This window comes from Nicotiana tabacum, chromosome 9 (genome assembly GCF_000715075.1).
Source record: "Nicotiana tabacum cultivar K326 chromosome 9, ASM71507v2, whole genome shotgun sequence".
Classification (NCBI taxonomy): domain Eukaryota; kingdom Viridiplantae; phylum Streptophyta; class Magnoliopsida; order Solanales; family Solanaceae; genus Nicotiana; species Nicotiana tabacum.
The window spans coordinates 1,273,673-1,292,909 of NC_134088.1; positions in this window are offsets into that span (position 1 = coordinate 1,273,673).

Genomic DNA, 19,237 nt, shown 5'->3' on the forward strand with positions numbered 1-19,237 from the left:
TACATGTCTTGTCATTTCGACACGTGACATGATCCTATTAGCTCTTTCGTTTGACTTAGTGTACCAAGTCATTTGACACGTGACACCAAACCGAACCTCTAGGATAAGACGACGCTTTGGACTTAATAAAGTGGGCTCATCATTTATATCTCAATCGAATGGGTTAGCCAATGCATTTGGGCCTATTCATTAAATTCATGGGAAATTACCAGCTATGTCCATTTATAAGTAGCTCATTACAAAAATTGGTCAATTGATAAAATATTACTAATATTAGCCAATTAGCTATTTGTAGCAAAAAAAAATATCAAATTTTTGATTTGTTTTGAGTGGGTGCTATTAGAATAGATTGGGCACAACTTAAGGAGTTTGAATCTCAGTTTTGGGATGATTTGGTGAAGTTTTGAGGTGGTTTGAATTGAAAATTCGAAGTAAAAACTGAACATGAAAAAAATGATATGTGTATCACACTGTGTATCACATATGTATCATATTTGTATCAATTATGTATCACATGTATACATATGTGTGAGATACATGCGTGATACATGTTTGATACATGTGTCGCAAAAGACTTTTTTGAACTCGATTTAATTACGAATTTTGATACAAAACCAGTCCAAATCACCTTCAATCTTCCTCAAATTTTGTATATTGACTTATCTATATATTTTCAATGAATTTCAACTATACCCATCGAAAAAGTTCCTTTTTTGTTTAGATTTTTGGAATATTGTATATATATTTTTATATTTCATCACCTTATTTTGCTACTTCATCCGTGAAATTTTCTTTCTGTCTTGTATCTAGTGTTGCTAATCACGCTTAAAAAAATGGAAGGTAATTTTTTCTTTGAGAGAAAGAACCCTATTATTTGGTTTTTCAATTTTTGTTGGCTAGTTTTAGTAAGTCTATGACTAATGGCTAGAGGTTGATAAGTTGAGATTTATTTGGGACATTTGTGTAAGTTTCCTAAATCCATATGTATTAGACTTAAATAAGACCAAAACTAGATATTTAATTAATCTAATTATTTAAGTCCAAATAAGACCAAAACTAGATAGTTTGACCCTTATGCTCTATTTCGAAGGATTAACCATCTTGCTTTTTAACCTGCAACAGTAAAAGAAATTTGTCTTTGAATTTGCTATGCAAGTGTTTAATTTCATGGCTGCAACAGGTTGTACCTCTCATTTGCATTGTCAGACGTCGATAGTTGAACATAGTTAAAGAACTTCCTCACATCCTTTGAATCCATGATGTACCTGTAGGCATATAAATTTTGTTAAAATTAAATTCATAAAAAAAAATTGGGTTATATTTTAAATTCAAGATATATTGGTCCAAATAAATATTATGGGCTAATATAGTTGGATTAATTATATAAATCCAATATATATGGATTAAATAAATAAGTCTTAATCCATTGGGCTAGCCCATTTAATTGGGCTAAAGTGATGAGTCCACTTCATTAGGCCCAAGATGGCAACTTCCTAGAGGCTCAATGCCACGCGTGAAATGACGTGGCACGCCAAGTCAAACGGAAGAGCCAGTAAGATTATGCCACATGTCAAAATGACAAGGCAAGCCAAATCAAATTAAAGGACCAATGAAACCGCGCCACATGTGCAAGTGACATGTTCTGACCAATCAAATGCGGTCTTGGTACACTTCAATTTGATTGGTTGGAAAGAGTGTTCTTATCATAACTTTTTCCTCCTACAACTATAAATAGAGGTCTTCATAACTCAGAAAAGACACCAGAAGTTATAACAAGAAGCAAGAGAGAGCTCGTGGATCAAACGCCGTAAATTTCTCTACAAGTTTCAAGCTTCAAGAAATCAAGTTCAAGTTCAAGAACGGAGAACAAATCAAGTTCAAGAACAAAGAACAAATCAAGTTCAAGATCAAGAACGAAGAACAAATCAACATTCAAGGAGTACGAGTTCAAATCAAAATTCGTGCTAATTGAATTAAGATCATCGTTCGTGGCAGCAACTACATATTCAAGATCAAGCTCAAAGGCCCTTGAATTTATTTACTGTTGGAAAGAAGAATCAGAGGATTCATAGAGACTGTAACACTCAAATATTTGATATAAAATACTACGATTGTTGCAATATTTTCTTGATTTTATTTTCTCGACGCAAATTTATTGTCTACAAATTCTGGCACGCCCAGTGGAACAATCTCTACCTCTCATCTCAACTTTTCGATCACAAAAGTTCAAGAACATCGAAATGACTTCAAAGAAAATCAACTCCAGTTCAACTTCCACCAAGGCTGCTAATTCCAGGTTCTATGCTGATGTGGAAAACATACTCGAAGTTACCTTTGAAAGCTTTAGACCAGTTACGAGGAGCAAAGCAAGCTCGTTAGGACAACAAGCACCCCGAAGATGCAAGGCTTGTCAATTCCATGCGAATTTTATTCATCAACCTCCTGTAGTGTTGCACCCGACAGTTGCATCCTGGCCATTTGACGCTTGGGGATTGGATGTTGCTGGACCATGCCAAAGTCCTCTGGTGGGCACCTATACATCTTGGCTGCAACTGACTACTTCTCAAAATGGTTTGAAGCTATTGCTCTTAAGTAAGTAAAAAAGAAAAATGTTGCAAGTTTCATCCGAGTAAACATTATCTATCGCTTTGGCATTCCTCATTACATAATAACGGACAATGGCAAGTTGTTCGACAATAGGTTGATGAACAAGATTTGTGAACTCTTTGGCTTCAAGAAATGTAACTCTTCTACGTACAGTGCTGCAGCCAATGGTCTAGCCGAGGCATTCAATAAGACTCTATGCAACTTGTTAAAGAAAGTCGTCTCCAAATCCAAACGAGATTGGAATGATCTTATGGAGGAAGCTCTGTGGGCATATAGGACAACTCACCACACGCCAACATAAGCTACCCCTTATGCACTCGTTTATGGAGTTGAAGTTGTCTTACCACTCGAGCGTCAAATACCTTCATTACGATTAGCTATTCAAGAAGGCATCACTGATGAAGAAAATGCTCGACTTCGATTAGCAGAGTTGGAGGCTCTTGATGAGAAAAGGTTGGAAGCTCAACAGAGTCTTGAATGTTATCAAGCTAGAATGTCTCGCGCCTTCAATAAAAGAGTTCGCCCAAGATCCTTTTAGGTAGGAGATCAAGTCCTTGCCATAAAAAGACCCATTATTACTTCCCATAACCTGTAGGGAAGTTCACTTCAAAATAGGATGGGCCATATGTCGTGCTAAAAGCTTATTCAAGTGGGGCTTATAAGTTGGTTGATGCAGATGGCATGAGAATCGGCCCTATCAATGGCAAGTTTTTGAAGAAGTATTATCCTTAAAGTTGCAAAGCTCCTTGATGCATGAGCCTAAACTGAATGTTCCTATACTCCTGGCCCGCAAGAGTATAAATTGTGTACGACCCAAAAAAATTCTACCCATTCTGAACTACGATATGACTTGATCCTCTTCACCGAGGTACGTAGGAAACTTAGAGTTTCATTCTGAGTTCAGTCGCATAAGTTCAAAAGATATATAATCCCCCTATCGTTGTTCGAATGAAGTACGATGGAATGTAATCCATTCAATTGGCACTTGAAAATAGAGCTGAGATACCATTATTCTGTTAAACTTTGGATCCCATTTGATTTAAAAGGGGCCAAACTGCTAGGGTAAATTGGTGTCTTCAATAAAATGATTAATATATTTTAGGAGGCTGCCAAGCATTTGCATTGAAGTCCGGGGATTCGCTATGCCTTCACGACATTTCAAGTTCAATGAGACTTGAATCCAAGATACTTGATGAGAACAAAGCTCTTGAATTTCAATTTCTAACAATTAAAAAGGTCTTACAATATCGAGGCTTCCACACCAAGATACAAAATTTTGGTGAAGTCGCGCTAATTTAGAACTATCGGCATATCAGAAACCGAAGTAGACTTCGAACTATCATCTGAAACTATCCTTAAGGCATTAAATTTTACATGTTCTGTATGTTTTAGATTTTGAAGTTTATTTTCTAAGAAATCAAGTGGTTTGTGATTTCGACGTTCCTACTTTAAGATACAAAACCTTTGGCGAAGTCGCTCAAATCTGAAATTGTCGGTGTGCCAGAATTTAGTATTGGCATTGAAATATTATCTAAATGTATCCTTAAGGCATTAAATCTTTCATTTTAGATATGTTATAGATTTGGAAGTTAATTTTCTAGTAGATCAAACGGTTCATGATTTCGACGTTTCTACAGTAAGATACAAAAGTTTTGGTGAAGTCATGCAAATCTGAAACCGTCGTCGTATCAGAATTTAATATTGATTTCGGACTATTATCTGAAACTATCATCAAGGCATTACATTTTGTATTTTGGATAGTTATATATTTGCAATTTAAGTTTTCAAAAAATCAAACGGTTTGTGATTTTGACTTTTCTACACCAAGATATGATTTTTTGGTGAGACTGCGCAAATCTAAAATTTTCAACGTGGTAGAATCTAAAGTTGGTTTCAAAAATATTATCTGGGGCAATTCAGAAGGTGTTTGATTTAAATTTTGGATATATTTAGATATTGAAGTCTAATTTTCGAGAAATCAAACGGTTTATTAGTTGGACTCTCCCACGATAAAATATGAATCTTTTGTTACAAGCACGTAAAGCTGAAAATTATGCGACTAAGATAAAAGTCGGACAATGTAAAGCAAAAGAGAAGCTGAAATATTTAAGCCTTCGAAGTCTCCAAGTTGAAATCTTCAAATCCGTTGGTCTTCACGTTCGTCACTCTTCAAGTTGAAATATTTAAGCCCTCCAAGTCTCCAAGTTGAAGTCTGCAATGTCCGCCAAATCTTCAAAGTTTTCCAATTGTTCAAGTCGACGTCATCAAGTCCATGAAGTCTTCGAGTTGAAGCTTTATAACTTTCCAATCTTAAGGTGGACATATAAGTCCCTTTGCACCTTAAATTGGCTTCTTCGTGGGTTTGTCCTTAAAAGGAAACTATAACTTTCCAATCTTAAGATGGACATATACCCCTTTGCACCTTAAGTTGGCATCTTCGTGGGTTTGTCCTTAAAATGAACTATAACCTTCCAATCTTAAGGTGGACATATGAGTCCCTTTGCACCTTAAGTTGGCCTCTTCGATAGTCGGGTCATTTTGAGAGTAATCTCTCCGGTAGTCGAGCCGCATTGAGAGTAACCTCTCTGATAGTCGGATTATTTTGAGAGTAATCTCTCCGGTAGTCAAGCCGCGTTGAGAGTAATCTCTCCGGTAGTCGGGCCACATTGAGAGTAATCTCTCCGGTAGTTGGGCCACATTAAAAGTAATCTCCGGGTCATTTTGAGAGTAATCTCTCTGGTAGTAGGGCCATATTGAGAGTAATCTCTTTGGTAGTCGGGCCACATTGAGAGTAATCTCTCCGGTAGTCAGGTCATGAGAGTAATCTCTCTAATATTCGGGCAGGGATGAGTACTTATCCCCTTACACCCTAAGATTGTCTTCTTCATGCATAGATCATCTGGTTAAACAAGAACAGATCCTTCTTGTTTCACCTACCAAAAAAAAAGGGACAATAGAATAAAGAAAGCACAAGAAAATAAGAAAAAATTACCTTCGCGTTAATGTTTCCAAGTCGTCAAAAGTAGACTCAAAGTGATTTGCAAACGCTCAAAGTAAAATTAATAGAATAAAGAGTATCGAATTTATAGAAGCCATAAGGCAGTTCTTGGAGGTGAATTGCTGGTGTGGAATTGTGTATTTTGCACTCCAGATAGAATTCGACTACTGTGTTACTTCATAATAGGATTGGTCTCGTCTCGGAATTGAAATGATTGGCGGCTGCTACAATTGTTTTTCATATAGGATTTGACTATGTGTCTTCTACGAGAGATTGGTTCAATTATGGTGACAACACTCCAAAAGCGACTCAAATTGTCTGTAGGAGTTTGTGAACAATATGGAGGTAAAAGCTTACCTGCACCGGGTGTTTACACCAAATCAATAGATATATGACATGTGTCTTGTATATGGACTTCAATCATTTAACCATAGTAAATTTTATGCATTCTCATCTAATTAAATTAATTAACTATAGTGAATAATATAATTTGATATAAACATCTGGTGTGGGTAGTATTTACCGAATATGAAATTATGTTTAATTATTACACTAAGACAAAGGTTCCTTTCCCAATAGGGAATGTAGGGATCACTGGCGTCTACGATTTCATGTGGAAATAATTTCAATGGTTTTGCCATTCAAAGCAAGTTGTCATTATGTTGCTTAGGTAATTAACTGGGTGTATATGTAACAAATTGCATGGATAAGCCTTTGTGCTCTAAACTAGCCTAAGCCATATTTGATAGTCCGCCAATACTTCATTTCCCGTTTTCGGTTTTGACAAGTCTACACTTCAACAAGTTTTGAAATAGGGGCATTTGTAGGTATATAAATTTTATTAAAATTAAATCCATAAAAAAATTTGGGTTATATTTTAAATTCAAGATATATTGGTCCAAATAACTATTATGGGCTAATATAATTGAATTAATTATATAAATTCAATATATATGGATTAAATAAATAAGTTTTAATCCATTGGGTTAGCTCATTTAATTGGGCTCAAGTGATGGGCCCACTTCATTAGGCCCAAGATGACATCTTCCTAGAGGCCCAATGCCACGCGTGAAATGACTTGGCATGCCAAGTCAAATGGAAGAGCCAATAAAATCATGCCACGTGTCAAAATGACAAGGCATGCCAAGTCAATTAAAGGGCTAATGAAACCGTGCCACATGTGCAAGTGACGTATTCTGGCCAATCAAATGCGGTCATGTCACACTTCAATTTTATTGGTCGGAAAGAGCTTGGTCTTATCATAACTCCTCCCTCTCACAATTATAAATAGGGATCTTCATAACTCAGAAAAGACACCAGAAGTTATAACAAGAAGCAAGAGAGAGCTCGTGGATCAAATGCCGCAAATTTCTCTACAAGTTTCCAGCTTCAAGAAATCAAGTTCAAGTTCAAGAACGGAGAACAAATCAAGTTCAAGAACAAAGAACAAATCAAGTTCAAGATCAAGAACGAAGAACAAATCAACATTCAAGGAGTACGAGTTCAAATCAAAATTCGTGCTAATTGAATTCAAGATCATCGTTCGTGGCAGCAACTACATATTCAAGATCAAGCTCAAAGTCCCTTGAATTTATTTACTGTTGGAAAGAAGAATCAGAGGATTCATAGAGATTGTAACACTCAAATATTTGAAATAAAATACTACGATTGTTGCAATATTTTTCTGTCTTGATTTTATTTTCTCGACGCAAATTTATTGTCTACAGTACCTTGCAACATTCTGGTGTTCAAAGCATCTCTTTAGCAAAAGCAGAATACATAATAAGATAACTTGTTGGTATTATTCCTCCTTAGGCGTTACTCTAATTTGATAATGCAAAGAATAAAGAGCACTTCTAATCTACAACTAATCCGTGGTTAATTGTCATACCTCTCCACCATTATTTGTTGTAACATTTCTAGATTTTATGTATATGCAGATTGGGAGAATGAAGTTACTACTTCATAAATGGTTCACATTCACTCATATGACGATTTCTTAACTTTTGTGACTTCGTTTGTGAAAAGATACAAACTTTTCATAAGGTTTGAAGTTACCGTCTTTATGACAATTTTATCATTAAAACAAAAGTAATGTTACATAACATAACTCCCATTTGGCTTCTTACGGTTTTCTAATGGAAGAAAACGTAGGTGATTTGTCTATATAAATATCATCATTTGTGAGCTAAATACCTACCAAAAAAAATATTTATTCCATCATCCTCTCAAAAGACTATTCTTCTTATTATCCTGGAAGACTATTATTCTTCCTATTTTTCTGGGTAATTCTTTTTCTACAAACTCCAAACTTCCAGCCACGAGTACACGTGTTTGGGAGTACTGTGGAATCTTGGAGAGCAACCGATCTTAACGATTTGCACCCAGTCGGACCGAAATTGCTTTCAAGGCAGTGGCTTGCCACGATACAGTATTTATTCGATAAATTATTTCTATTCTCTTATTATTCTTGGTTAATATTATCAATTATTTTTCTAACAATTTGAAAGCGATTTCGTATATAAATTGACTAATGGCGACCACTTTGAACAAAACACTTCCTGATCTGTCAAAGCTTAAGCCTTTAGATGGCAACAATTATAAGCGTTGGTCCCACAAACTTTTAATTTTTTTTGAACAATTAGAAGTTGATTACATTTTATTTAATGAACCTCCTGTTGATGTTGTTTCCAATACTACTGATGTTGCTAATAGTTCTAATATAATTTCTACTGTTGCTGTTGATGATGCTGCTAAAAAGAAATTTAAAAAGGATAATAAAACTGTTCGAGGGCATCTGTTTAACCATATGACTAATACTCTCTTTGATTTGTTTATAAATTATAAATCTTCTAAAGTCATATGGGACAGTCTGGAGAAGACATATGGTGTGAATGATGTGGGGGGAAAAGTATGTAGTTGGAAAGTGGATCAAGTTTCATATGGTTAATGATAAGCCAATCATGGAGCAGGTTCACAATTATGAGAATTTGACTGCTAATGTTCTGAAGGAAGGCATGGAGATGTGTGAGATTCTTCATGCTAATGTTCTGCTTGAAAATTTTCCACCTTCCTAGAGTAATTACAGGAATTAACTAAAATACAAGAAGAAAAACTTTACTCATCAAGAATTGATCAGTCACATGAGGACTGAGGAAGCAAATCGTTTCAAAGACGAGGAGGTAGAACGACTTAAGGATAAGATGAAATTTCTCTCTCTTAATTCTTCTAAAGCTAACCTTGTAGAATCTGCTAGTACTTTTGTAAAATACAGGTTTAAAGGTAAACAGAAGAAAGTATATGTAAAGAAGCAGGATTACTTCAATAAACCGGAGGGCTAAATCCAAAAGTCTAAAGGACCTTGCTATGTCTGTGGAAAAAATGATCACAAGGCTTTCCAGTGCATCCAAAAACAAGGACAAAGCTCGAAACAGGGAGAAAAAACTCCAGCCCAAGCTAACCTTACTGAAAGTGATGATATGATTGATGTTGTGGTCGTTGAGGCAAATATGGTGGCTAATAAGACTGATTGGATACTGGACATGGGCGCTTCAAGGGACCTCTGCGCCAACAAGGAGTTGTTCCATGACTTTGAGGAGTCTACCGATGGCGAGTGTGTTTACATGGGTAAAGGAAAAGTTCTTCTTAAGTTAACTTCTGGAAAAAGCCTTGAACAATGTTCTGTACGTTCCCTCCATTCGTCAAAACTTAGTTTCTAGTAAGCAGGCCTTAAACTTGATTTTTAATCTTTAAAATTATTATTTCTCATGGAGGAGACATTGTTGGGAAGGGTTACCTCAATAGAGGTTTATTTGTACTGAACATTGTTCAAGAAATTACTAGTAATGCAAGTACTTCTAATTCTGCTTATATTGTTGAGTCTATTGATTTATGGCATGGTAGGCTAGGTCAAATTAATATTGCTTCTATAAAAAGACTTAGAAAAATGGAATTAATTCATGCGATTAATGTTGATAATTTTTCTAAGTGTCCTGTTTGTGTAGACGAAAAATATACCAAAAAGCCTTTTAAAAATATAGCTAGTAGAAAGATAAAATTGCTTGAACTAGTGCATTCAGACTCAGCTGATTTTAAGAACTCTGTTAGTAAGGGTGGAAAGAAATATTATATCACTTTTGTAGATGGTTTTGCCAGATACACTAAGGTATATCTTCTTAAGTCTAAGGATGAGGATGAAAGCATATTTTTAAAATACAAAGCAGAAGTAGAAAACCAATTAGATAGGAAAATCAAAAGACATAGATCTGATAGGGGTGGTGAATATAGTACCAATTAGACAGGAAAATCAAGAGATTTAGTGCTCCATATACTCCCCAAAAAAATGGTGTAGCTGAACGAAAGAATCGAACCCTTAAAGAATGATGAATTTTATGCTTTTGAGTTCAGGTTTATCTGACAAGATGTGGGAAAATCTGTCTTATCTGCATGTTATGTTCTTAATAGAGTTCCTCATAAGAATTTAGATAAAACTTCTTAAGAGTTATGGAAAGGATTTTCCCCTAACTTGAAATTTCTAAAAGTATGGGGGTGTTTGGCTAAGGTTGGTCTACCTGAACTTAAACAAGTAGCTGTAGGACCTAAGACTTTTGATGTCGTTTTTTTTTGTTATGCTCAAAATAGTGTTGCATATAGATTTCTATCTTTGAATGATCATTCATTTGTGAATCTAGAGATGTAGAATTTTTTGAGCATGTTTTTCCATTGAAATATAATGTTCCTACTGATGTGCCTAATAATGCTTCTACATCTATATCTGTTAATTCTCATATTGTGCCTTCTTCTAGTATTACTGCTAATGATCATGAAAATAAACTTAGAAGGAGTAAGAGACGTAGAATTGAAGCTAGCTTTGGTCCTGACTTTATCACTACTTTCTTGACTGAAAATATTGAGCTTGATCTTTTGAATTATGAATTAGTGTCTACCTATTTAATAGAAGAAGACCCAAAGACTTATGATGAAGCAATGAGGTCAATAGATGCTAATTTTTGGAAAGAGACCATTAAAAGTGAATTAGACTCTATAGTTTTTAATCACACTTGGGACTTGTCTGATTTGCCTAAAGGTTATAAACCCATAAGTAACAAGTGGATATTTAAGAAGGAATTGAGACCTGATGGTACAATTGAGAAATATAAGGCTAGACTTATTATGAGGGGATTTAACCAAAAGAAGGGCATTGATTACTTTGATACTTATTCTCCCGTAACTAAAATTTCAACTATTAGAACTCTTGTTGTCATAGCCGCTATCCATAATTTAGTGATACATCAAATGGATGTCAAAACGGCTTTTCTAAATAGTGATTTAGAGGAAGAGATCTATATGACTCAACCTGAGGGTTTTGTGCTCCAAGGACAAGAGAATAAAGTATGCAAATTGAGAAAGTCTTATATGGTCTTAAACAGGCACCTAAGAAATGGTATGAAAAGTTTAATAGCACACTAGTAGATAATGGGTTTGTTGTTAGTGCATTTGATACTTGTGTTTATTCCAAGATGGTAGGATCAGATTGTGTGATGATATGTCTATATGTAGATGACATGTTAATCTTTTGCCCTAATGTGGATATTGTAAATGAGACTAAGAATTTGTTATCTTCTAAATTTGAAATGAAAGATCTTGGAGAAGCAGATGTAATTTTAGGGATTAAAATCAAAAGAACTGCTACTGGTTTTTTTATTGTCTCAGTCTCATTATATTGAGAAAATGTCGAAAAGGTTTGATTGTTTTGATGTAGCTCCCGTGAGAACTCCTTATGATCCTAGCATACACTTGAGAAAGAATAAAGAACCTAGTGTTTCTCTAACTGAATATGCTAAGATAATTGGTAGTGTAATGTTGCAAATTATACACGGACTGATATTGCTTATGCTGTTAGTAGATTGAATAGATATACTCACAACCCCAGTAGTGAACACTCGAATGCTCTTCATCGTTTGCTAAGGTATTTGAGAGGTACTATGGATTGGTGTTTGCATTTTAATAAATTTTCTGCTATTTTAGAAGGATTTTGTGATAGAAATTGGGTTACTGACAATGATGAAGTTAGCTCCACTAGTGGTTATAAGTTTACTTTGGGTGCAGGTTCTATTTCGTGGAAATCTTCAGAACAGACTTGTATAGCACGTTCCACTATAGAATCTGAATTTATTGCTCTTGAGTTAGGAGGGCAAGAAGTTGAATGGCTGAGAAACTTATTGGCAGACGTGCCTTTGTGGGGAAGACAAACTTTACCAGTGTCTTTACATTGTGACTCATAAATGGCAATTGGAATTGCCAAAAATAGTGCGTATAATGGAAAAAGAAGACATATTCGCATTAGACATGGTGTGGTGAAACAATTATTAAAATATAGTGTTATTTCCTTGGAATATGTAAGGTTCGAAAGAAATTTGACGGGTCCTTTAACCAAGGGTTTGGCAAGAAGAGTTATCCTTGAAATATCGAGAGGGGTGGGGCTAAAGCCCATAGATTTAAGAAGTATGGTGAATACCCGTTCATGATCAAACGAAGCCATATGAGACTTCAATATGCACTATATTTTCTATCCCTATGATGTGTGGTAGTACTTTATAAGGTTGAGCCTATTTTGCTCTTAATGATTCTATATCCTTAAGATGGTCTATATATTGATAGACTTGATGGAATCACCTACGTGAGTGTAAAGGTGCGGTCGCCTTTTATGAAAGACTTGAGATGTCTTTTTAGAGCACTTATGAGACTCATAGTGTATGCATGACCATAAAAGCACTTTATTATTATCGCGGAATTTGCATAAAATTAAGGATATAGTATGTGTATTGGGGGTCTCAACTCATGTTCATTCACTTCAAGAGTACTTCACTTTGTGGATATTAGTCGTTGCCTCATTTCACTACGTGTCAATTCAAATCGAAAGATATTGACACTTAAGTACATGTTCCTTCCTTTTGTCTAGGAATTATTCTTATTCTTTATTTTTACATTAGTGGAGGATTGTTGGTATTATTCCTCTTAAGGTGTTACTCTAATTTGATAATGCAAAGAACAAAGAACACTTCAAATCTACAATTAATCTGTGGTTAATTGTCATACCTATCCATCATTATTTGTTGTAACATTTCTAGATTTTATGTATATGCAGATTGGGAGAATGAAGTTACTATTTCATAAATGGTTCACATTCATTCATATGATGGTTTTTTAACTTTTGTGACTTCGTTTGTGAAAAGATAAACTTTTCAGAAGGTTTGAAGTTACTGTCTTTATGACAATTTTATCATTAAACCAAAAGTAATGTTACATAACATTAACTCCCATTTGGCTTCTTACATTTTCTGATGGAAGAAAACGTAGGTGATTTGCCTATATAAACATCATCATTTGTGAGCAAACTCCAAACTTCCAGCCACGAGTGCACGTGTTTGGGAGTACTATGGAACCTTGGGGAGCAACCGGTCTTAACGATTTGTACTCAGTCGAACCGAAATTACTTTCAAGATAGTGACTTGCCATGACACAGTATTTATTCGATAAATTATTTCTATTCTCTTATTATTCTTGGTCAATATGACTATTTTTCTAACATAGCTCAATTAGATCTTGTTCTAATTAAACACCTATAATAGGCCTAAAATATATCAATATGATATGTTTCGTACTAACGTGGAAATATCTTAAGGGGTCGTTTGATAGGAGGTATTAGAAAAAATAATGCAAGCATTAGCTCTATGCATTACTAATACATTGTTTGGTATATTTTTTTAACATGTGTATAACTAATTCTTGTGTTAGTTATACCTCATACTTGGTATTATCCTATGTATAAATAATGCATAGAAAATTATGTCATTAGTAATACCAATGTCATTAATGCATGCATTAGTATGGTTAAAGATAAAATTATTCTTAAAGTCCCTTAAAGCTAGAAAATATGGAGGGCATTTTTGTAAACAACTATTTTTCTTAAAAATTATGCAATGCATTATAATTTTAATAGGAAAAATTTTACATAAGAACGACTGAACTCCCTACTTTTCAATTTTTATTGCCCATATTTCAATTTACAACCAAATAGCCCAAAACAATAGGCTAAGATTCAACATCCACTCCAATAGGTTCTAGAAATTATTATTTAATTTTTAAAAAAGATTTCTCAAGCTTTTAAGTTGATTCGAATCAGTAACTGTGACTCAAATATTAGTTCAACAAATCAAATCTATTTGGGTGGTAAAAATTAAATTTTTAACAAGCTTAAATATGTGGGTTTAAATTTTGAATTTGATTTTGTGAGAAATTTAGAGTGGGTATTATTTAGACTTGTTAAAAATAGTATAAGGAGGTTGTATATAAAATTTGAAGTCATTTAATAGAGATTTGGACTGGTTTTGAACAAGAATAGCAACTGAAAATCGTAGAAGAAGTTCGTCTACAGACGTTTGTATAAAGGTGTATAATAGTGTATAACACTCATATACACTATTATACAAGATTATACATAATTATACAAAAAACTGACTTCGTCTTCTTCCTTGCGTCTTTTCTGAAATTTAACTCAAATCTTGCTCAAATCTACTCCAAATCACTTCAAATTTAAATTTTGAACTCCTTTTGATATTTTCAATCAATTGGAACAACACCCAATCCAAACAACTAACAAATTCAAAAAATCCTATTTTCGAAAGCAAAGCTTTGAATGACCTTCAATGGTGGACTTCTACTCTTCAATTTTCTGATATTGCAAACATGGGGAGAAGCAGAAAAGCAGTAATGGCGGACGGCCCCTTGAAGCAAATGTAGAAGATGTTAGAAGACGAGAGAGAGTGAAAGCAATGGTTGTGAGAATACATATTTAACTTCATAGCTTTTAGAAGCAATGATTGTAAGAACACAATTTTTGAATTTGTTAGTGCTTTCAAAATATGTACAATATGGGTTAGGTCCGGTAATGTCACGAACCCAAATACTCCGGTCGTGATGGCGCCTATCACGGTACTAGGCCAGCCAAAACAACACGAACAATGTGAAGATCTTTTGTAAAATTCATTTTTCTAAACAAATTAAGTCTCAAATCTTTCATTTTAAAAATATCAAAAGAAATACGCGAAAACAAGTACATAAAATACATCAACATATCCTTAATTTGGTGTCACTAGTCATGAGCCACTAAGGCCTCATTTGTTTTTTTAAGATTAAGACATCTGAATCTGATTACACATCTGAATATCGAGATGTGTATTAAGATTAAGACAACTGAATCTGAATACACATCTGAATATATTTAGATGTGCATAAAGATCTAAATAGAAATAATTAAGAATGTTTGATTTTTAACATCTGAATGTATAAAATTTATCTTTATTTGAAAATTAATAAACATAAATTCAAATGAAATACTAACTAATCTAATATTTTATCAATAAAATATATAGTTTATTAAAATATGATAGTTGTTGGTGGTGATGGCTAACGGGTGAATGCCGACTAGAGGCGGTAGTTGGTGGTAGTTTTGGTTGATGATGGTGGTTCATGCTAGTAGCTAGTAGTGATTGATAGTGGTGGCGATTATGATTGAGGATGGTGGTGGTGGATGGTGATTGTTAATCATGGCGGGCGATGGTTTTAGTTGTGACTGAGGTAGGTGGTGGGTGGGTGGGTGGTGATAGGTTATAATGATGGGCAGTGCCGACTGTGGTTGTTGATGGTGATAGGGTGATCAGTTGTGGTAGTTGAGGTGGATGAGTGTTGATTGTGGGTGAGAATGATGATGGTCGGAGTGGTAGGTATAGTAGGTGGTGATGGTCGATAATGGTGACGGCTATAATTGAGGATGATGGTGGCGTGGTGGTGGTGGTGGTGGCATGGTGTTAGTTGATAATGGTAGGCGGTGATGGCAGTTAATAATGAATATGTGATAGCATCTTAATGAAATAAGTCTCTGTTATGGATCTTAATCATACAAACCTATTTATACCCATTAAGTGGTTGTGAAGTAAAAAAAACAAACACACTTAATGATTAAGATCTGAATAACTAAGATTCAAACTTTAAAAACAAACGCGTTTAATGTCTGAGATCTGAATGATTAAGATTCAGACCTCCATTAAGTGCAAACAAATGAGGCCTAAGTACACTCAACATTGTTTGCTTAATACAAAATAAGTCTTAAATACAAAATATTGGGATAGGAAGGAGAAAGGTGGGGCTGCGAACGTCGTGCAGCTACCTTGCAATCTCCGGATAAGACTCTGAAGATGCTGAAAGCTCTCACTCCGATGTTCGGGCACCTGAATCTGCACACAAGGTGCAGGGAGTAACTTGAGTATGCCAACTCAGTAAATAACTAAAGTAAATAAAGTCTGAGTGCAGTGACGAGCATTTGAAACCATATGCATACTTTATCAAAAATCTCAACAAAAATATCAAAGTCAGAATCTGCAGTTCAATAACCAAATACCTCGTAAAAACTTCGGTTTCAATGAAAATCCTTTAAAGCATTTTTTCAATAGAGGCTCAGTATAAAATAAGAGAGTGAAAATAGGAAATCTCATAAAGAAGCCACTCGGGTAAAGTATCACTCATAAGTATAGCCCCTCGGGCAAGCCTCTTAGTCGCTCGTGACTCAGCTCTCATCAATTAGTACTCACACTTAGCACTCCAACTCAATAGATATCTCATAATAATAATAATCATTGCGGCATGCAGCCCGATCCATAATATATAGTCGACTACGCTCACTGGGGGTGTACAGACTCCGGAGGGGCTTCTACAGCCCAAGCGTCATATCGTTGCGGCACGCAGCCCAATCCAATATATATATATATATCATTGTGGCGTGTAGCCCGATCCATATATATATATCGCTGCGACATGCAGCCCGATCCATAATATATATATATGTAATACTCACCATTAGGTCCTCAATCTCTTAGTCATTAACCTCACGGTCACTCGGGCATTCAGTAAAAATCAGGAAAACTCAGCCGAAACAGTTTTCATATATTAAGAAGTAGAGTAATGAAACTGGATTAAACAATAAACAGGTAAAACATGATTGAGGATATGCTTTCAAATTAAAACAGTGTGAGGAAATTAGTAAAACGCCCATAAGGGTCTAAACAATTCGACACAAAGTCCCCAAACATGGCATTCAGCCCAAGTTAACAATTTTATTTCTAAAACACATGTATATCATATACAATATATCAAAATATGCAACTATACAGCCGCCAAGGGACGGAATCCCCACGGGTGCATGCCCACACGCCCGTCATCTAGCATGTGCGTCACCTCATTATCAAAACAGTACAAAATTCTGGGGTTTCATACCCTCAGGTCTAGATTTACAATCGTTACTTACCTCAACCAGATGAAATCTTACTCCGCGATGCCCTTGCCTCTAGACTCGGCCTCAACTTGCATTGAATCTATCCAAAATCAGAATCATAACATCAATATATGCTAAGGGAAGGAAGCCCATGCGAAAATAATCAAATTACATCAAAAATCCTGAAATTGGTCAAACTCGATCCCGGGGTCCCACATCTCGAAATCCGATAAAGATTATATCAATAGAATCTTTATCCCCCCCACGAGTCCATACATACCAAGAACATCAAAATTGGACCTCAATTGGCCCCTCAAATCCCCAATTTATGCTCTCCAATTTTCTAATCCTCTAATTTTAGGCTTTAAATCCCACTAATTTCATGTCTAATTAGTTAGAAATCCCCATAGAATAGAGTATTGAGTTCAAAAATCTTACCTCTAGGTGTTTCTCTTGCAATCCCTCTTCAATCCTTCTCAAAAAGCTTCAAATCCGCTCAACAATGGTGAGAAATGGGCTAAAAATTGCGAAGACCTCTATTTAAACCTTCTGCCCAGGTGCTCCCCTTCTTCGCAAATGCGGTTAAATCCTCGCGTTCGCGAAGCACAAATTTCCAGCTCAATCTTTCTCCTCTTTCGCGAATGCGAACTCCACCTCGCAAACGCGAAGCTTTAGCTTCCCAAGCCTTCGCGAACACGTCCCTTCCTACGCGAACGCGATGAACAAACTACCAGGGGCCCAGCTGCTCCAACTTCCCTACAAGAACACGGGACCTGCACCGCGTTCGCGATACACACTCTGCCTCACCTTTCGCGAATGCGGAACCAACATCGCGAACGCGAAGAGTAACTCACCTGCCTCCTCACATCCCTTCGCGAACGCGAAGGAAAAATCTCTGCCATAGAAACCAGAAAAATCTGCAACTCTCCAAACCAAGAATTTGATCCGTTAACCACCCGAAACTCACCCGAAGCACTCGGGACCTCAATAAAACATGCCAACATATCCCATAACATCATTCAAACTTGTTCCAACATTCAGAACACTCAAAACAACATCAAAATATCAAATCATCCTTGGATTCAAGCCTAAGGATTCCAAAACTTCTGAATTCTGAATTCGATCAAAAAGTCTATCAAACCTCGTCCGAATGACCTGAAAGTTTGCACGCACGTCCCAAATGACACAACGAACCTATTTCAATTTTCGAAATTCCATTCCGACCCCGATATCAAAATTTTCACTGTCGACCGGATAATACCAAATTTTCATTTTCGCCAATTCAAGCCTAAATCTTCCACGGACCTCGAAAATACATTTCGATCATGCTCCTAAGTCCCATACCTAACAAAGCTATACGAACTGTCGAAATTTAAATCCGAGACCCTTTACACATAAATCAATATCTAGTTGACTTTTCCAACTTAAGCCTACTCCAAAAGAGACTAAGTGTCTCATAACACTCCAAAACCACCCCAAACCCGAACCAACCAACACGATATGATGAAATATAGCTGAACAACACATAAGAAAGCAAATATTAGTTCAACAAATCAAATCTATTTGGGTGGTAAAAATTAAATTTTTAACAAGCTTAAATATGTGAGTTTAAATTTTGAATTTGATTTTGTGAGAAATTTAGAGTGTGTGTTATTTAGACTTGTTAAAATTAGTACAAGGAGGTTGTATATAAAATTTGAAGTCATTTAATAGAGATTTGGACTGGTTTTGAACAAGAATAACAACTGAAAATCGTGGAAGAAGTTCATCTACAGACGTTTGTATAAAGGTGTATAAAAGTGTAAAATAGTGTATAAGATGTGTTTATACACTATTATACAAGATTATACATAATTATATAAAAAGGCTGACTTCGTCTTCTTCCTTGCGTCTTTTCTGAAATTTAACTTAAATCCTGTTCAAATCTACTCCAAATCACTTTAAATTTAAATTTTGAACTCCTTTTGATATTTTCAATCAATTAGAACAAAACTCAATCCAGACAACTAACAAATTCAAAAAATTTTATTTTCGAAAGCAAAGCTTTGAATGCCTTCAAGGGTGGACTTCTACTATTCAATTTTCTTACATTGCAACCAAGTGATACAGGGGGAGAAACAGTAATGGCGGATAGCCCCTTGAAGCATATGTAGAAGATATTAGAAGAAGAGAGAGTGAAAGCAATGGTTGTGAGAACACATATTTAACTCTATAGCTTTTAGAAGCAATGGTTGTAAGAACACAAATTTTGAATTTGCTAGTGCTTTCAAAATATGTACAATATGGGCTAGGTCGGGTAATAC